Source organism: Stomoxys calcitrans, chromosome 4, assembly GCF_963082655.1.
Source record: "Stomoxys calcitrans chromosome 4, idStoCalc2.1, whole genome shotgun sequence".
In the NCBI taxonomy this organism is placed as follows: Eukaryota; Metazoa; Arthropoda; class Insecta; order Diptera; family Muscidae; genus Stomoxys; species Stomoxys calcitrans.
This window is the reverse complement of record NC_081555.1, coordinates 180,605,107-180,627,090: the sequence shown is the minus strand read 5'-3', so window position 1 is coordinate 180,627,090 and position 21,984 is coordinate 180,605,107. Positions and strand designations below refer to the sequence as shown.

Here is a 21,984-nt window from a genome sequence, read left to right as displayed (position 1 = left end):
GGCGGCAAACCGGCTACGCCCTTGGCCTTGTGTCTAGTTATTTGACTTGAATTAAAGCTAATTTTTCTTTATTCGTTCGTTTGAAAGTTTCTTGATGGATACAATGAAAAACGTAATTCCTTGTTGTCCAGTCATGGCCAGAGCAAAGCGACAAAATTACATGACATTTAATTTGTTCTTTTCTTTGGGCCATGACAACATTTCCACGACAATTACTCGTACTTAGCTAATTAAAAGCTGAATCATCACAACAAATCAATGATTGATTCGAGAGATATCCATTGTCAGCGATCATTTCGAGCAATCATCGCAATCAAATGCACAACACAGCAAGACACACACGGACGTGGATCATTAGAAATGTAGCTGTCGATGACTGAGTGACTGAATGACTGAATAACTGCTCCGCTACACCTGATGGGAATTGGAAATGCCTCGAACAAAATCAATAATAATAAACAATTACTTTAGAAAAAATTAAGAGAAAAAAAGCGAATAAAGGAATTCATTCCATTGTTAAAGAGCAAATGCAAACAGCAACAACAATGCCAGACGTTGACAGACAATAAATTCATTGTGGCATTAAATAATGATTGCTTCCTGCGCAACACAACGGCAACCCCTGATCCTTAAGCATACACTCACTCAACCTTGATAGGTTGCCAAGATCGAAGTTCATTTGAGCATCGATCACTTCCTTTTTATGCCATTCACACTTCCTCCAGCAGGATATGCAGCCTTTTTTTAGACTGCGCTCTAGTGTGCCTTGAAAGTGATGGTGGCGGTGCTGGTGGTGGCTGCTATTGATCTTTGCTCCTGATAATGACTATGGCCAAACAATGGCGAATTGAAATCAAAACAAAGTCTGAAATGCAGATCGAAACAAATTTCACGCTCCAAATGCAATTGATGAAGTACTCGCACAATTGCAATCGAGGCGTAAGTAAATATTTCAGTAGCTGCGGCCTAAGCCAGTCTTTGGTTGCCTCTGATGTACTACTCAAAGACCGACAATTTCATGCATTTTATGCGAGCATCAAAACAGAATCTTTGATTGCTTTGATGCCAATGGTATAGAACAAATTAGGCTTATTTACCAGTCAGCATTCAGGTCGTCCCATATTCAACTCTACGTTTCCTAAGCCTAGAGACCAGTGAATAAAACAATAGCCACATCAACTGCAATCAACGTAGCCGAAGCAAAGAGGGATAGACTGACATTCAGACAGATAGACAGACAGCCAGGGGACAGAAGAACACACAACCTCTGTGCTGGGAAACACCAAAGATTTTCTGTCTGTCCATCGTATGGGTGGGTTGTCTACAACTGCCAGACTTTCTGGCTGCAGGTAGTTTGTCCGTCCAACAGCCCATCTATCCCTCGTCTACGCCACTGAAGAACAAAGCAACTGACATTTCGGAGGCTCACATAAAATTGGGCTAATTTTCTGTTGCACTGCACTTCCTCTGCACGATGGCTAAAACGCGTAGGTTTTACGTCATCTAACAGTCTCCGACTCAACTGGGAGTGTGGGAATTTTGGTTTCTAAGACGAGGAACAAGTTCCAACCAAATCTAATGATCACACAAGAGATCAGGCAGCCTCTGTCTGTCTGTCTGTACGTAGTTGGGCCGCCAGTCTATCTATTGTCTTCTGCCTAAGGAGAATACCAAGCGACAAACAAAAATGAATCAAAAATCCTCCACAAAGCATTTCAACTCCAAACGGCTCTCAAATTAGTTTCTCGTTGTCACTAACGAAGGAACTCATTTTCAACGTGTCATTTTTAAATCTTTTGTTCCGCTCGATCAAAACTCAGAGGACCAAATCAACTGTATCCATTTTATACCTGTGGCCTAACATGTGTGCCTAAGCAAATTCATTCATAGATTTTGGGAGCGAGAGAAACCTTCCTTCACTGAAATAATGAACTTGTTCTAAAAAATTCGTTGGAATGTACGATGAACGAACTATGAATCCTTTACTCGCAGTTTAATAAAACTCATAACAAAAGGGGTTGCTTCCTCCCAATATACGTTTGTATTTGAGGCCTTCAAACAAAAGTAACACAGCAGCATCCAATGATGTACACAAACGTTGTATTGGTTTACGAGCTAATCAAATTCTCCAACACATTAAAACGATCGTCTATACATTGAAATAAAATAATTTTCAAAATACTCCGTGCTAGAAAACTATAATTTCTATAAAACAACCGATCGTCACTGAGTCACATTAATTTGTTTGAAACAGGCTGCCCGATTTGCTTCCCTACACCCTAAAAGAGATTTCTTCAAATACAATATTTTGAAGCTTTCAGGGCCATGGATCCTCATCATAAACTTTTTTTAGTGTTTTACTTTAAAACGCATGTCATACAAGTACCACATGCAATGAATACGGATAAAACATTTGTAAAAACTCAAAGGCCCTTCCCTATTAAACTATATCTCATTCAGATGGGATATTTGTAGAGGTGGGTAATGGGTAATTACCCCAAAAGGTATTTACCCGGAAAATTAGATAAATACCCGGGTATTTACCCATATATAACCCAAAGATGGGTATTTTTATACCCACCACCAAAGGGTGGGGGTATATTCATTTTGTCATTCCATTTGCAACACATCGACATATCCATTTCCGACCCCATAAAGTGTATATATTTTTGATCAGCGTAAAAATCCAAGAAGATCTAGCCATGTCCGTCCGTCTGTCTGTCTGAAATCACACTACAGTTTTTAAAAATAGAGATATTAAGCTGAAATTTTGCACAGACTCTTTTTTTTTGTCCATAGGCAGGTTAAGTTCGAAGATGGACTATATCCTGATATAACCCCCATATAGACCGATCCGCCGATTTAGGGTCTTAGACCCATAAAAGCCACATTTATTATCCGATTTTGCTGAAATTTGGGACAGTGAGTTGTGATAGGCCAGTCGACATCCCTCTTTAATTTGGCCCAGATCGTTTCAGATTTGGATAAAGCTGCCATATGACCGATCTCTCAATTTAAGGGTTTGGACCCATAAAAGGAGCATTTATTGTCCGATGTCGCCGAAATTGGGTACAGTGAGTGAAGTTAAGCCCCTCGACATCTTCCTGGAATATCGCACAGATCGGTCCAGATTTGGATATAGCTGCCATATAGACCAATCTCTCGATTTAAGGTCTTGCGCCCCGTTGTCCGACTTCGCCGGAATTTGGGACAGTGAGTTGGGTTAGGCCCTTCAACATTCTTCTTTAATTTAGCTCAGATCGGTCCAGATTTAGATATATCTGCCATATAAAACGATCTCGCGATTTAAGGTTTTGGACCCATAAAAGGCGCATTTATTGTCCGCTTTCGCCGAAATTTGGGACAGTGAGTTGCAATTTGGCTCGGATCGGTCCAAATTTGGATAGAGCTGCCATATCGACCGATCTCTAAATTTAAGGTTTTGGACCCATAAAAAGCGCATTTATTGTCCGATTTTGCCGAAATTTGGGACAGTGAGTACTGTACACTTCAACATCCCTGCTTAATCTGGCCCAGATCGGATCAGATTTGGATTTAGTTGCCACATAGACCGATCTCTCGATTTAAAGTCTTGGCCCCATAAAAGGTAAATTTTTAATCCGATTTCGTTGAAATTTGACACAGTGACTTATGTTAGGCTTTTCGACATCCGTGTGGTATATGGTTCAGATAGGTCTATATTTGGATATAGCTACCAAAAGGACCAATATTTTGTTCTACATAATTGAACAAAGTGACTTTTACTTATAAGGCCTTTCAATATCCGTGCCGAATTTGATGCAAATCGGACCATATTTCAATAAGCTGCTATGGGGGCATAAATTATGATTTTTTCACCGGATTATGGCAAAAGGTGGTTTACATATTTACCTGAGGTGGTGGGTGTCCAAAGTTCGGCCTGCCCGAAAATTTTTATGATTTCGCATTCTTTGTCTATAAACCTGACCTTCTAATCTAATAAAATCGGAGAGTTATGTATAGCTGCTATATAGACCGATCTCCTTTTATCGGATTTCGAGAAAATTCGGCACAGTAAGTTATGGTAGACCCTTACCCAATCCTGTCAAATGCGGTCCAGAACTCACTGTGCCAAACTTTATCGAAATCGGGTAATAAATGGATGTTTTACGACCTTAATACTCTATATCGGGAAATCGGGCGGTCGGTCTATATGGCTGCTATATCCAAATTTGGCCCGATCTGGAGCACATATGACAAGAATGGTTAGAAATTTGACACTGTGTCAAATTTCATCGAAATCGGATGAAAAATTAGCAATTATTGCCTCAAGACGTTTTAAAGTTGTTAGATCGGTGGAAGTTGTCTGATTTTATGAGAACAAAAGGTCAGGTTTATGTATAAAGAATAAGAAATTATAAAAATTGGGTAAATACCCAATAAATACACACGCAATGGGAATTCACTCGGTAGAATCCTATCTCTAAATATTTGTACTAATCTCCCCAACTACTTTAATTTGAGTCCAATATTGTCACGATCGACCTATATGCATATCTGTTTAGGGGTTTAGTGGCTTCCAGGCACACGACTCCAAACGTAATTATCAACTTCGTACAATACTCTTATTTTAGTTCAATGTTGTACCGATCGGCCTACATATTCGCCTGATGAATTTTGTTGGATGCACAATTTCGATGGTGGAAATGGTGGTCAAAATCCAGTCCAAATCTAAAATTGGGGAGAATTTTTGTTTAAATTTTTTTTATTTTATTTTAAAATTTGTAATCATTGCTCGTAGTACTTACTCTATGTAAAACCTGTACATGGCAATACGTGTATACTATATCGATAAATATACAGTGCATCTTTATATTGGATAATATCTTCAGTGCAACTGATTCAATTTGAACACGAACGCCCTATTAGGAACAGCGAAGATATTTCTCTCATTGGAAGAAAACTACTCCAAGGTCAAGATATCATAGTTCAGAAAAGATTGGGACTTTTTTTATGAGATTCAACTTAAATTGGGGATTTTTATAGACAAAAGATTCGAAATTTTGGGAAAAGGCTTGAAAAAATACAGGCACAGCAATATTTCCAAAGACCTTTCATTCAACTCCATATTGTCCCGTTCGTTCCATATATCTGTTCAGGGGTTTTTTTGGTAGTGAACCTGCCCCAGACGTTTGGCCCCGAATTTAAAATATCAAACTCGTACTCTACTTTGAAAGACAATTCATTTGGCTGCAGACACTTGGTCCCAAATATTAATATATGTTTCGTACCTTTCAGTTGAGAACCATATTATTATCGTTATCGGCCTAGGAGATATTATGGGCATGAGGTTTCCGTCTAGATATTTGGCCTCAAAATTTGTAATGCCAAATTCGTAATCGACTTTTAAAAGCCATTCGTTTAAACCATATATTGTCAAGATCGCACAACATGTCTATAAGCGGGTTTTTTGGGAATAGGGCTGCCCCAGATATTTGCCCCATAATTTTGAATTCCAAATTCGAACTCTTCTCAAAAAGACATTTCATTTGAACCCCAATTTGTTCTAGCGGCCTACAAAATTCGAGCCTCAAATTTTGGATGTCAAATTTGTATTCTACTCTCTAAGACTTTTCGATGGAACCCGGCTCACATGGTGTTTTTTAGAGTGGAGCGGACCCCCAAGCACCTGCAAATGCAAATTTCGCCCATGAACATTCCACTAAGGAACAGGGGCAAACTTCTCACATATCAATGAGTGCAGTCCGATTCAAGTTTAAGCTCAATGATAAGGGCCCTCCGTGGGCTAATTGTTTATGTATGTTGCGCAACCTATTTTAAATGATCTTCCGTTTACATCCCATATTGTTCTGATCGCCCTACATGTCCGTTGTGGGTTTCTTTAGGATGTGCCGGAACTCTTGAATAACATTCATTTAAGACCTTAATTGTCCCAATCACATGTCCGCTCTTGTGATGGGTTGAACGTTCCCCCGGGTAACTTGGACTCAATTTTTGACATCCTCTTGTTTTTGTGTTGCCATAAAGATGCAAGCAAATTCTCTCTCAGTACGACATCTGGATCTCTTAGAAGATTGGATTGGTTCCTTGTATAGCAATCATATTGAATGCGTCTTAAAATTATACTATGATTGCCATTTAATTTGTAGTTGAGACTAACAGCTTCCTCACCTTCCGTGGCCACGATTCAAAGAATGCGTGGTTTCAATCTTCAAATATCAGTTCTACTATCTGTATTGCGCAGACGAGGTAGTGCAAACGCCTCATCAACATGTACTCCTGCTCTTAAATAGTTCTGCTGGTAACCCACCGGCTCCAGATGCTTGTTTCTTACTCAGGCGAAGTCTTTCCATTTCGTTCTTCTTTCTGTGGAATGGACTTTTTTCCTCCCTCCTTTTCTCCCGATACCTTTCCTTAGCACATTAGAAATTTTTTTTGAGCGGCCCTTCGGACTTGGCAATAAAAAACAGATTATAAGGAAGGAAAGGATTGAGCTTAAACTTGTATTGGATAGCACTCATTGATATGAGAGAAGTATCCCTGCTGCTCCTCAATGGAATGTTCATCCGCGATTTGCATTTTTATTACAGAGTTGTTATGAGTGCCGAATTCTTCGCATTTCCTCTGGACGTTCCTTCGAAAAACCAAAGTAAAAAATTTTAAAAATAAAAAAAAATTGTATTCCCTTTTCCGGTGATCCTGACGTTTTGAATAATAACTCTGCATTCCTCCATCCCAGTATCGAATGGCTATCTTTTTCGCATTACTAGAGCGAGAATTCTTTCTCACCAAAGCCTTTGGTCTGTCACTAAAAAAAAATTACAGTGAATAAAAAATTGTTCAAGTGTCTGTTTCACAGGCTGTTAAAGTTTTAGTACTTTTTCATAGTAAAAGTATTTACCACATTTTCTATATTGCAAATTGGAAATTGTGCCCATGAACATTGCACTAAGGAACAGGGGCAAACTTCTCACATATTAATGATTACAGTCCGATTCAAGTTTAAGCTCAATGATAAGGGGCCTCTTTTTACAGCCGAGTCCGAACGACGTGCCGCAGAGCGACACCTCTTTGGAGAGAAGTTTTACCTTGCATAGTACCTCAGAAATGTAGGAGGGAAACCACCGCTCAACGTTTTTTTTCTGATGGTCTCGCCAGGATTCGAATATTTTCTCACAAATGTAGTCAGCATTAGGAGGGAAAACCACCGCTCAAAATGTTTTCTGATGGTCTCGCCAGGATTCGAACCAGGGCCTTCAGCATCATAGGCGGACATGCTAACCTCTGAATATTTTCTCAAAAAGAAAATAACTGCTTGAAGTCACTTTCATTCATAATTCAGGTTTAAATACAATTACTTTCAATATTACCCCCTATTGGGGAGGGTGCAAAGATCTCCTAAGCCCATGCCAAAAACGCTAATAGGAAATTGTATACTTTTCCACTGACTGACAAGCAAACTGTCAGACGTACAGCGAAAGAAGGCAACTAGGAAATGAGGGAATTTATAATGCAAATGAAATAAAACAGAATGAAACGGACGGATGAATGACTTGAAAGGAAGCAAAGAAAATGATTAAATGAATGAATGGAGTTTAATGAATTTTCCTCTATTCCTTGGGGACTCGTGTCAGCAGCATGCCATACAAATCGGCAAACACACACACACACACACATGAACAAACACATGCGCTTATATACCCCAATAGACACGGCAGAAAATGTAATAACTCTCGCCCAAAGGAGCACATTAACTTTAAAAGGAGGAATCGCACCAAAGCAAAGCACACCGAGAATGAAGCCGCAAATGTTTACCTCAATGTTTAGCAAAATAATCGTCAAGTGCCGGCGCTGCATGGCCCACCACCCCTCGAGCCCTCTTGAAATTTAATACCCAGTCGCTATTTAGTTGTACTTTCAGCTCTACACTGTGCTCTATGGCCAAGTAACTTGTGGTTCGTCTACTTCGTCAGACTTGTGTCAGTCATCGTGAGGAGGCCTCTATTCACAACGTCAACAATTTTCTGCCAACCATAATGTTGGCCATACAAAGCGAGCAGGCTTTCACATAATATTCGAAACACATTTCATCCTCCAATGATAATGGAATAATACGTTCTGGTCGTAAGTAACACAGTGGTTAAACAATGCTCAACAGTAGTAGGAATCTCGCCTAAGGCCTCTTCACGATGGCCGATACAAGTCTGACGAAGTAGACTAACCACATTGAACTTCGCGTCACGATAGCCTCCGCGCCTGACCCTCCCGAAATTATTTTTCTAAGTACAAAATTTCAATGACATTTTTTCTGAAGACAGCATTTTATGAAATTTTCTCTAAAGACACAATCTTAATGAAATATTCTCCTAAGCAGGACACTCTGTCCAACTTTCCGAATTATTTTGACTTCAACAAAATGTCATAATTTTATAAAACTTATTTATAACAAATATTCTACACCAACTGTCACCATATTACACCAGGATCAATTTTGTCTGATTTATTTATGTTATTTTTAACTCCTTGGCCCAAAAAATAATCAATTCAATTCTTCACTCATGCTTTCATTTCTATTTTTTTTTTTTGTATATAGAAACAAAATTTTAATGAGATATTGTCTAAGGACAAAATTTTGCCAAGGTTCAGGCCTCCTAAATGTCAATGAAATTGTTTCTAAAGAATCAATTTCATTAAATTATTTTTCAAAAGGCAAAGCTTGAATAAATTTTTCCAATAGACAAACTTTTAGTAAACTTTTTCAAAAGACAAAATATTTATATATTATTTTCTACAAAAAACTATATTTTTATTTATACCAAATAAATACAAAAATTCAATTCAAAATTTCACTTAAATTTTTCATTGGAAAAAATCACTGTATTTTTAAAAACAATAAAAATTGTTTCTTAAGACAAAAATTCATTAACAATTTTCTAAAAAACAAAATTTTCAAGAAATCTTATATATAAAATTTAATTTGTGTTTGTTTGTTTGTCTGTTTGTTTGTTCCATATAGACTCAAAAACGGCCGAACCGATTACCTTGAAATTTTCACAGATTGTGTAGGTTGGTCTGGAAGAAAACGTAGGCTGTATAATTTTTTGATATCGTGAGGGGAGCGGACCATCCACCTTATCACAAAAGTATTACCCAAAAATAAAAGTGGACCGATCGGGACAATATGGAATTCAAATAAATGGTATTCAAGAGAAGAGAATTTCATAATAAAGGTTGGGTCCAAGTACATGGGGCGCCCAGCCCCAAATCCCCTTAAAATAGGTTTATTTGACGATCATGACAATATGGGACTCAAATGAAAGGTATTCGGGAGTAGATTATGAATATGGTCGGGAAGTAGGAATAGGCTTTATAATTTATTGATAACGGAAGGGGACGGACCCTCCACCGTTACCCCAAAAACACCATCCAAAATTAAAAGTGGACCGATAAGGACAATATGGGTATCAAATGAAAAGCATGCGGGAGCAGATAACGAATCTGACATACAAATTCATATCGAAATAAAGGGGATCACCCCACCCCCACAAAAACGCCCAAAATGGGCACATTAGCCAATCACTGATAAATGGGCCTCGATTTGTTTGTTCCCTATGGTCTGGAAGGAAACATAGGTTATATAATTTTTCGGTATCGGAAGGGGGGCGAACCCTCCCCCCTATGCCAAAAAAACAACCCAAAATCAAAAGTGGATCGATCGGGACAATATAGGTATCAAATGAAAGATATTGGAAAGTAGAATACGAATATGATATTAAAATTTCCGTTTAAGTACCCATCGGGCCGCCCTACCCCAAAACACCCCCAAACAGACATGTAGGACTTTTATTTCAATATGGGACTCAAATGAAAGGTATTCGGGAATAGATTTCGAATCTGGCATACAAAATCAGATCGAAGTATAGGGGGTCACGACAGCCCTAAAAAACGCCATTAGACCCATTATGACTACATGATACTTGTCTGAACCGATTTTCTTAAAATTTTCATAAAATGTGTACGTTTGTCTGGAAGGAAACATAGGTGGGTGGAGGCAGACCCTCCCCCTTACCCCAAAAACGCCACACATATCCGAAAGTGGTCCGATGGGCTCAATAAGGGCAACAAATACAGTACGCTTAAAAGCACCCCCTAAACTGAACTCCATTTCCTTTGGGAATAAAGAACGAATATTGAGTCGAAATGTCTGAGGTGCCATCCTTCTCCTAATGAGAACATTACCCTAAGGAAGAACATTACCATCAGGAACCGAGAAGGGGCAAATTTTCATACATCAATGAGTGCTTTCCGATTCAAGTTTAAACTCAATAATAAGGGACCTTTTTTTTTAGCCGTGTTCGAACGGCGTCCCACAGTGCTGCACCTCTTTAGGAAAAATTTTTTTAATGATCATGCATGGCATTGTATTTTGCAATAAACACCGCTTTGTCCGATGTTCTCGCCAGGATTCGAACGCGTTCAGCGTCATAGGCCACATTGGCACGAATCCAATATCCACATTCAGGATGAAGTGTCCCCACCTTAAAAAGAGAGTTAAAGAAGGTACAACGGAGCGGACCCTATATATAAAAAAGTCAATTTGTGTTTGTTTGTTTGTTTGTGTGTTCCTCATAGACTCAGTAACCTAAAAACAAAAATTTGGTATCCAATTTCAGATGGGGTACCTAGGGGGGCCGCCCCACCCCAAACCTTACCAAATATATATATAGACCAATCACGACAATATCTAATTCGAATGAAAGGTGTTTAAGATTAGAAAACGTATCTGATATCCAATTATCGGACCAAGTGTTTGGGGGGCCACCCCAACCCCCAAAACACCCCTAAATCGGTCATATTTACCGACCATGGCAATATGGGACTCAAATGAAAGGTATTTGCGAGTAAAATGCGAATCTGATATCCAAATTTGGGCTACGTTTCTGGGCGCCCACCCTTCCCCAATACACTCTCCCCCCCCCCCCCCCCCAACCTGGACTTATTTACTGACCACGGCAATATGGGACTTAAATAAAAGGTATTTGAGTGTAGAATACGAATCTGATATCCAAATCTGGGACTAAGTATTTGGAAGGCCGTCCCTCCCCACAAAACATCCCCAAATAGGACAAATTTACGACCATAGCAATTTGAGTATAGCACGAATTTGATACAAATATCCGGGAAAGTGTCTATGGGGCCACCCCACCCCCAAAACACCCCAAAACCGGTCATGTTTGTCGACTATGAAAATAAGGGGCTCAAATTATAAGGTGTTTGAAAGTAGACCACGAAGCTTATATCAACATTCGGGACCAACTGTCTAGGGGACATCCTACCACGATAACAACCCCCAAATAGGACGTATTTGCTCACCAAGATAAATTGGGTCATTGGAGCTCGATATTGATAGTTTTTGGGGCCCATACCCCAAACCAGACATATTTGGTGACTTTTGCAATAAGGGGTTTAAATGTAAAGTATTTGAGATTAGAAAACGAATTTCATATCTAATTTCGAGGCCAATACCAATATGGGGTTCAAATAAATGATATATAGATACATGAGAATAGAGCACGTTGCTGTTATATTTTCAGGGCTTAGTGTTTGGGGGACCACCGCATGTCCTAAATGCTCCTAAATCGGGCATATATACCGAACATATCAATGTGGGCCTCATATGAAAGGTAATGGAGAGTAGAGCTTGAAATTGATTCACTTTCGGGACCAATTTTTTCGGGGTCTATCCCTTTCCCAAAATAGACCACAAACCGCAATTATTTACTGACCATCGCAATATGGGGCTCAAATAATGGTATTTGGGAGTAGAATACGACTATCTAAATGTGGGACCATGTATTTGGGGCACCGCTCTTTCCCCAAAAACCCCCAAAGGGTAAACATTTGCCAACCATGCCAATATGTGGCTCAAATGAAAGGTATTTGAGATTAGAAATCTAATTTGATAACCAACTTTGGGGTCAAGGTTTGGGAGATGCCTCATCCTATAAACTCTACTTTAACCAATGGCAATATCGGGTTTAAATAAATGGTACTTGAGAGAGCACCATGCTGATAGGGGGCCAAGTACCTAGGGGACCACCTCACCCCCGTAAACAATCCTAAATCGGACATCATAAGAATATCGGGCGGAAATAAAGTCTTTTTGGATTGGCATTAAACCCCTCGCAGTGAATTCGTGGTCCAAAAAATATCATATGGAATTCAGATAAAAGCACTTTTATTGTTGTACTGTTAGTCAAGCGATATGCATATACTATTTTCGTAGCATGGTATTTCGCTAAAAGCTCTTTAATTGTCGAAAATAAATATTCAAAGGATAATTTTGTTCCATATAAAGTAAAAGAGGCGCAGCGGAGCGGGCCCGGTAGAGCTAGTTTTCTATTAAGACCGAATGACAATGAAATTTGTTCTAACAATAAATTTTGTTACCAGAGTCGAGTATATCGATAGCCTGTCAACGCCTGTAGACTGGCTACATGTCAGGGGGAAGATTATGCTTAGTGGCAGATATATAGTTTGGGGATATTTCTACCACAAGGCGACCGCCTAGAACCTAGGATATTAAACCGGGCAGTAACAAATTACCATTAATCATTTCATGTTATTAACTGAGTAATATAATAATTAACACTTCTCAGGGGCTGGAAACTCATGCACAGGCAATTATAATTTGCCTTTACCAAGGTCTTAGACGGATATACCCAATAACGTATATATATATTCTTCATCGTCTCGACGTTCTGAGTCGATCTAGCCATATCCGTCCGTTCGTTTGTCAAAATCACGATAGCGGTGGAACGCGTAATGCTAGCAACTTGAAATTTTGCACATATACTTACTATTGATGTAGGTCGTTGGGGATTGCAAATGGGCCATATCGGTTAAGATTTAGATATAACCGATCTACCGATTTGACTTCTTGAGCCCCTAGAAGCCGCAATTTTTGCGCGATTTAGCTAAAATTTTTCACAAAGTGTTTTGTAACGACTTCCAACAACTGTGCCAAGTACGGTCTAAATTGGTCTATAAACTGAATAAGCTCTCATGTTAAGCGGTCTCTCCATCATCCTTGTTCGGTTCCTAGAAGTTTAATTTTTTGCTGGTTTGACCGAAGTATGGTATGTAGAATAAAATTATGACCTTCAACTTAATTTATTTTGCACAAATTTTTAGCATAATCAATGGTGTTGGGTTCCCAAGATTCGGCCCGGCCGAACTTTGTACGCTTTCACTTGTTTGCATTAAATTCCACTCTAACCACTGTTCAACGTCTTTTTAAAAAAAAAGCCACGTTCTCGGATTTGTGAATTGCGTAGCGTTTGGTTTCGCACAGGCCGCATTATTCGAATGGGAAGCATGAAGCAACCAACAGGTTTCCAATTACATGTTTACACTGCTCTTCGATGCTTGTATGAACAAGTATGGTGTTTGCATAGATGTGTCTTGTCCTCCTCTCTGTCTGTCTGTCTGTGTGCCTGTTGGGCCAGTGGGAGGGTTTATTGTTTACTGGCGAAAAGGAAACTGAAACACTAATAGATTTTGTATTACCTTTTAACTCTCATGCTTGGTCGCATTCCGGGTCTCGGTGGAATTCATTTCACTTTGCAGAACAGCAGCAGCAAAACCAAATCCGCCAAACAAGAAGCACTCGACACATGCCACATGCTGTAAATTATAAAAGACTACACGCTGTTCCAACACCGCCAAATATTGCGACGGTGATGTTGGTGGTGGTGATGGTCTCGTTTCCTTGCTAGCATTCTGTTCCGTTTCACGCTATTGTCTATCAATGAGGATGTTTTTCGGGGCATCGAACAAACCCCAAAGAGAAAGGTTAAACGAATTCAAAGAGATTTTCAATTCCATTCATTTGCTCAATGCGGGAGCCAAGCAATAATACGTCAAGGAAATTCCTCTTGGATGTGTGGTCGCCAGTGATTTGTAAAACCACAGAAATTGCACATTCTGTTCCAGTGGGTTGTTGGGCCTCACAGGAGGACTCTCAAACAAATTTGCCACAATAACATTTTGACAAGAATCGTAATAAACGACAGATGGCTTTTCCATTAATTGACCAGCTTCGAACATCTTCATTCACTGCCACCACCATGGGTGACCTCAAAATCTCTCTCTCCCCTCCGTGTCCTTAGAGACCAGAGTGAATAGCCTCCGATAATTGTTGTAAACTCCATTGTTGAGCTGTCATGACAATGAAAAGCCCGGTTAACAAGAAACAACTACCGTTTCTCCAGATTGATACAAAGAAAAAAAAACTTTTGGATAAGTTTAATAAATACTAAATCCTTGTCAGGCTGATAATGTCTTGCCCTTCAATGCGGTGTGTCCTTTGACGCCCCCTTTCGAGCAACTCGATCAAGTGTTCCGCTTCCTTTGATTCAGAAGAGTGGGAAGAGATTATGAAATGCCACATTAAACTAAATAAACAAACACAACGAAACAAACGACCACAATAACAAGTGGGAGGAAGTATACAAAGTTAAACCGATATTTGAGTACTTTAGGGTAACCACAGATGAATCGAATTAAATACTTCCCTCCTTGTTTATGATTTAATGCAATACAATACAAAATTTGCAATCAATATTCGAAATACATTTAACGCTGTTCGACTTCGAGCCACTAATGCTTGGTTACATGGAAACATCTTCGCATTAAGAAATTTAACCACCACAATTAGGGACATTTGCTTGTGCAATTACATTCAAAACACTCCTCTTAAGACCCCTTCAAGAAATAGTTAACAAAGTTCTGTCCTTCATCGCACGATTGTGCTAATGATTGCGAATCTGCAAAGTAAAGATGATTTCCATCATCTTAACTCGCTATACGAGTACACTAAATTTGTGGCCTAATTTCGGATTTGAATTTTAATAGCAAACCGAGCCCCATTTTAAGGTTGCATTAGTTTCTTATTGAATATTCGAGCTCGAGGTATTTTTTTGTATATATATTTGATTCTTTATTCGGTAGACGAAATATCGAATAAACAATTAAAAAAAATTATTGAATCAATTATTTTTTTAATTGAAAATGCAAAAATTTCATCATCGATCGTAATTGAAACGAGTAAAAAGGCGTTAAGTTCGGCCGGGCCGAACCTCGGGTATATATGTAAACCACCTCGGGTATATATGTAAACCACCTTTCGTCAAAGTCCGGTTTAAACGCATACCTTATGCCCCACAGCAGTTATATCGAAATATGTTTCGATTAAGACCAAATACTAATAAGTACAAGTCATTGTTCAATTGTGTATAACAAAATATTGGTCTTTTTAACAGCTATATCTAAAAATAAACCGATCTGAACAATATACGATACAGATGTCGAAAGGCCTAACATTCACTGTGTCAAATTTCAATAAAATCGGCCATAAATGGCGCATTTATAATCGAGATTAAATCGAGATATCGGTCTATATGGCAGCTATATCCAAATCTGGACCGATTTGGGCCAAGTTGAAGAAAAATGTCGAAGAGTATAACACAACCCACTGTCCCAAATTTCGGAGAAATCGGACAATAAATGCGCCTTTTATGGCCCCAAAACCTTAAATCAAGAGATCGGTCTACATGGCAACTATGTCCAAATCTGGACCGATCTTGGCCAAATTGCAGAAAAATGTCGAAGAGTATAACACAGCTCACTGTCCCAAATTTCGGAGAAATCGGACAATAAATGCGCCTTTTATGGCCCCAAAACCTTAAATCAAGAGATCGGTCTATATGGCAACTATGTCCAAATCTGGACCGATCTTGGCCAAATTGCAGAAAAATGTCGAAGAGCCTAACACAACTCACTGTCCCAAATTTCGTCGACATCGGACAATAAATGCGCCTTTTATGGGCCCAAAACCTAAAATCGAGATATAGGTCTATATGGCAGCTATATTCAAATCGGGACCGATCTTGGCAGCTATATTCAAATCGGGACCGATCTTGACCAAATTGCAGAAAAATGCCGAAGAGCCTAACACAACTCACTATCCCAAATTTCGGGGAAATTGGACAATAAATGCGCCTTTTATAGGCCTAAAACCAAATCTGGACCGATTTGAGCCAAATTGAAGAAGAATGTCGAAGGGCCTTACAAAACTCACTGTCCCAAATTTTGGAGACATAGGACAATAAATGCGCCTTTTATGGGCCCAAAACCTTTAATCGAGAGATCGGTCTATATGGCAGCTATATCCAAATATGAGCCCATCTGAGCCAAATTGAAGGAAGATGTCGTGTGGCCTAAACATCTCACTGTTCCAAATTTCAGCAAAATCGGATAATAAATGTGGCTTTTATGGGCCTAAGACTCTAAATCGGCGGATCCGTCTATATGACAGCTATATTCAATCTGGACCGATCTGGGTCAAATTGACGAAGGATGTCGAAGGGCCTAACACAACTCACTGTCCCAAATTTCAGCTAAATCGGATAATAAATGTGGCTTTTGTGGGTCTCAGGCCCTAAATCGGCCGATCGGTCTATATGGGAGCTATATCAATATATAGTCCGATATAGTCCATCTTCGAACTTAACCTACTTATGGACAAAAAAAAGAATGTGTGCAAAGTTTCAGCTCAATATTTCTATTTTTAAAGACAGTATCGTGATTTCAACAGACAGACGGACGGACATGGCTAGATCATCTCAGATTTTTACGCTGATCAAGAATATATATACTTTATATGGTCGGAAATTGATACTTAGATGTGTTACAAACGAAATGACAAAATGAATATACCCCCATCCTTCGGTGGTGAGAATAAAAATTCTGTAATATTAAGAAAAAACTTGCAACAAAGGAAAGGCTTCCTTAAGAAATTGGGCATCTTTGAATTAATTTTGTCATCTCTGGCTTGAATATTAAAATTTAGGACAGGATTACAAGACAGTATCTGCCAAAACTGGCTGGTATTACTTTAGTTGTGTTAAAGGCAAGTACTTTTAATACCTTTGAGTATCAATTTAATGCCACACAAAGGAGGCTATTAAGAATTGACGGCGTCACATTGTTATCCTTGTCAACGCAAAAAAGTGGGGTTTAGCGTTTTATTTAAAATATAGACGCCATTTTAAAATATTCTTTTCAATTTTGTAAAATATTTTAATATATTTGTCTGCGTAAAACTGTGTTGAAATACGCGACAGCGGTGAAAATGGAAATTGTACAAACTCTAAAGACGTTATCTACATCAAAACATAATAAAATCTCTTGCTTGGTAAACGATACTGTGTTTGTGGGAATCAATTGCTTAATATATAAAGAATCAAGGTTGGTCACTGTGTAACATTGTTTTTTATACCCTCCACCATAGGATGGGGGTATACTGATTTCGTCATTCTGTTTGTAACTCCTCGAAATATTTGTCTCAGAGCCCACGTATATATATTCTTGATCGTCACGACATTTTTTGTCGATCTAGCCGTGACCGACCGTCCGTCTGTCTGTCGAAAGCACGCTATCTTTCGAGGGGGTAAAGCTAGCCGCTGGAAATTTTCCATAATTACTTCTTATTAGTGTGGGTCAGTTGGGATTGTAAATGGGTCATACCGTTCCATGTTTTGATATAGCTACCATATAAACCGATCTAGGGCCTTGACTTCTTGAGCCAATAGAGAGCGTAATTCGCATCCGATTTGGCTGTAATTTTGCATGAGGTGTTTGGTAGTGATTTCTAACAACTGTAGTAAGTGTGTTTTAAATCGGTCGATAACCTGTTATAGCTGTCATATAAACCGATCTGGGGTCTAGACTTCTCGAACCTCTAAAGGGCGCAATTCTTATTGATTTGGCTGAGATTTTGCATGACGTCTTTTGTTATGACTTCGAAGAACTGTGCTAAGTATGGTTCAAATCAATGTATAACCTGATATAGTTGCCATATAAAGCGATATCCTGATTTTATATCTTGAGGCCCTAAAGTGCGCAATACTTATTCGATTTGCCTGAAATTTTACACAATGACTTCTACAATGATCTCCCATATTCCATTCAATTATGGTCCGAATCGGAGCATAACTTGATATATCTCCAGTAGCATAGCCATTCTTTTCTTTTATCCTTTATTTGCCTAAAAAGGGATACCGGGAAAAGAACTCGACAAATGCGATCCACGGTGGAGGGTATATAAGATTCGGTCTGGCTTTGTTAAACGAGTTACAACAGGGATACAAAATGAAAATATGGTTCTATGGGTTATTTTTCCATTTACTGGTGTATGCGTACATATATTTGACTAATTTGCACTTCTGTTCGGATTACATCTGTGTGAAAGAGAACACCATATCATCTTGCTTTTTGTAGAAACGGATACATACCGTTAATGCTATTAAATAACAATTTTAATTCGTTCTATTAAAAACATGTTAAACATACGTATTTTTACCTTTCACATACCATGATTTAAGGCAATATAGAATTTCAGTGTAAAAAATTATCAATGCAACTATGAACCTCCCATAATGGAAACGACAATTTTTCTTCTTTTTTCGAATATTAAATAAGTTTATATATATTTTATACAATATATTTCATGTTTTATACGCAATTTAATCCAATGCAATAAACAGTTTTTTATTCATATGAAAAATATAAATTATTTATTTCTATTAAAACAGTAAAAAAAAGTTGCTTAAAAGAATGGGTAACTCTCAAATAATTGGTTTATGACGTGAATAACCACTTTAATTGGATTTTTGAGCTTTTCATAAATCTAAATTGCAAAATTCTTAATCAATAATACAAGCTCCTTCATAGGACCAAATTCAGCAAATTTCCTAATTGAACTTAGTCTTTAATTTTTTCCGTGATGTGAAAGAATGAGATAGTAAGGTAAATAATACCTTACACCTACACTATCAGCTTTATTCAAAAAACTTAATGTAGATTTGAAATATGTTCGTTTCACCGTTGAAACCCCATAACGCGATAACTGAAACACTACCTAAATAACAATGATAAAATAACAATTTTATTAAATTTTTACCATAAGTAATGAGGGAATGTCCTACTTAATGAAATCAGCATTTTTTGTTTTGCTTTAAAATCTATTATCTAAAAAAGTAATCGATTAAAAATATCGCGAACAGCGAATATAGTACCAGTCTTAAAGACGTATAAGTTTAATGATGGGCATATCAAATTTCAATAAATATTTTTAAGGATAACATTTAAACCCATTACGCCTGACCCTCGATTTCGTTGTCCGATTTTGATGAAATTTTATATATGGATAATTTGTCGTAAGAATTTTTTTAAATATTTTGAATATATATATTTTTTTTGTATTTTCCAAGCCACTACAACAACAAAAAATTTTTTCTTCATATTTTAGGACCATTTAGCGAAAAAAGCTGGATTTAATGATTTTGGCAAATTTCTACCAAGTAAATAAAAACCTGTGTCAAATTTCAAGAAAAGTGGATCGAAAATACTATATGTACTTAAATGTAACATGATGATATAACCGCCATTTTGCTGACAAACTAGGCTTCCAGCGTCACCGCAAACAATTATAAAAGCGACATAAAATCCCGTTAAGCCCAGTACTGACTTCATTCGAACCGAAATGCCTAATAAAATATTGCGAAATACGACGGACCCTTGGCTTTTCCAAAACACAAACAAAAGTCGAACAACAACTAAGACAACAGCATTGAAGCAGAGTTGTGTGACGCCCCTTTCGTGAGCATTTAATTACATTGGCGAAATTTATATTGGCGCAGCGACATGTCGCTACTATTGTGTTCGCAGTTTCTTCGTCACAATTTTTTTTATAATGCGTTTTGACAGATCGAAGTTAATACTAGTGTTGCCACTCAAGAAAATTATTTCCTACCAAATGTCCTACAAGACAAAACTGCGATATATGATTTTATACCCACCATCGAAAAGTAAGCCACTTGCCCTTCCATTTGTAACACATCATATTGTACTTTTTCAACGCTACAAAGTACAGAAGCGTCGTTATTCATAAAGGATGGAGACATGTCCGTCAGTCTGTTGAGAAGTCCCGATAATAAATCTTGTGTCCATAAAGTCATATTTGTGACCCGATTTCAATGTACAATCGTGTCAGTTTGGATAAAGCGAACTCCCTATTTAAATGTCCCGATTGAAGTGCGCTCTTACTACCCATTTTGCCGTTGCAGTGAATTGCATGGACCTCTCAACATCTGAGCATGGGCCAGATCTGACCATATTGGTATGCAGCTGTCATATAGGCCTGTTTTCCGATTATGGCAAAAAAGCCGCATTTTCTACCCAGAATTTGCGAAATTTTGAAGAGATCCCTTAACACTCGTACAAGTTACAGTTAATATCTTACTGAAGCTTAAAGTAGTGAGACCACTTGTAATAGTATTTGGCCCCTCGACATCCGTGGTTTTTTTCTGCACTCTTAACGAATACAAGATTTTTTCAGTAAGTACTTTTTTATGTTGGAAAAACCTACCAAAACTTGAGGTTAAACTACCAAGGGAATAAAAACCTAGCAATTTTGGTAGATAGGAACCTACCAAAAACGGCAGCATTGGTCAGTACTAGACTTTATACAGTAAATATTAAAAATATTATTTTTCGTTTGCATAAATATGGTTTAGTAGACGTCCAATAATAAATCTTGTGTCCATCTATCAAATGTTATTCTTTAAACAGCCTCCTGTAAAATTTTGATTTTATCGCATACACCATTTTCGCGGGAAGCCCTCGATATAATCGTTATTAATGCACAATTTGTACTTTAAAATAGCAATTTAATTCGTTCAATTAAAAATATGTTTAACAATCACTTGCATTGATACAAAAGAAAATCGAATTTCTATGTCAAAAATGTTTGAAGCAATTAACACCTTGTTTGAAAAGTTTTTTTTAAGTCAATAAAATTTTTATACTATGTTCAGATCATAGCTGTGTTTAGCAAACGACTCGTTTTCCCTTTATAACGCTCTGAAAACGACTTTTTTCCTTCACAATTTATAAGGGCAATACGACTCGTTTGCCTTAAAACGAGTTAATCAAGGCATGTGAGCCCAAATAAATGCCTAAATTGTGGTAAATAAACACAGCCCCGAATAATGTCAAAAAATTATTTGACATAAAATCAACAAATTTTTTCAGATAAAGGCTTTTTTGAGCAAACGACTGGTTTTCCCTTTATAATGCTCTGAAAACAACTCGTTTTTCCTTTCTAATGTATAAGGGTAAAACTACTCGTTTGCCACAATAAAGAGGCATTCAAAGCTTGTGAGCCCAAAAAAATTTCTAAAATGTGCTAAATAAACACAGCCCTGAATAATGTCAAAAAATTACAACCGAATTTTTTCAAAAACAAAAATCAAATTTTATAGATAAAGCAAGACAAAATAAATCATAACAATAGTGCATCATTACATATATGTATATGTATAAAGATATAAGCAAAACGAGTCAAGACATGGCATTAATCAGTCAAATATTGGTCTATAATTTTTTCTGTGTGTCATCCAACCCATGTGAACCCAAATAAATGCACAAACATGTGCTTAATAAACACAGTCCTAAATTATGCCATGTCTACATTGACTCGTTTTGAAAAACATCTCAACCGTTCACACTTATTGAGTTGTTTTAGAAATTGCATTTTTTCCTACTTCAACATAAATGTTATGACGCACAATTGTTAAGATTTATTTTTTCTTGTTTGATCTTTAATATTTAGTTTATTTTATAATTTTTTTTTTGGAAAAATTTAGATTTTTACATTTTGACATTATTTAGAGCTGTGTTTATTTAGCACAAATTAGGCATTTTTTTTGGGCTCACATGCTTTGATTGAATTGTTTTTGTGGCAAACGAGTCGTTTTGCCCTTATATATTGTAAAGGTAACACTAGTCGTTTTCAATGTATTATAAAACGAGTCGTTTGTTCAAACAACTTTGGTAGCATTATAGATCAAACAATAAAGA

General features: G+C 37.6%; 1 long non-coding RNA gene across 1 annotated transcript in view; it reads left to right on the top strand.

Moving 5' to 3' along the window:
- LOC131997199 (uncharacterized) overlaps window positions 1–20,682 on the top strand; it is a 35,954-nt gene extending 15,272 nt beyond the window's left edge. The window contains exon 2 of the long non-coding RNA XR_009398114.1: window positions 19,373–20,682. This is a non-coding gene — a long non-coding RNA (uncharacterized LOC131997199). The remainder of the gene's footprint in view (window positions 1–19,372) is intronic.
- The last annotated feature ends 1,302 nt before the right edge of the window (window positions 20,683–21,984 follow it).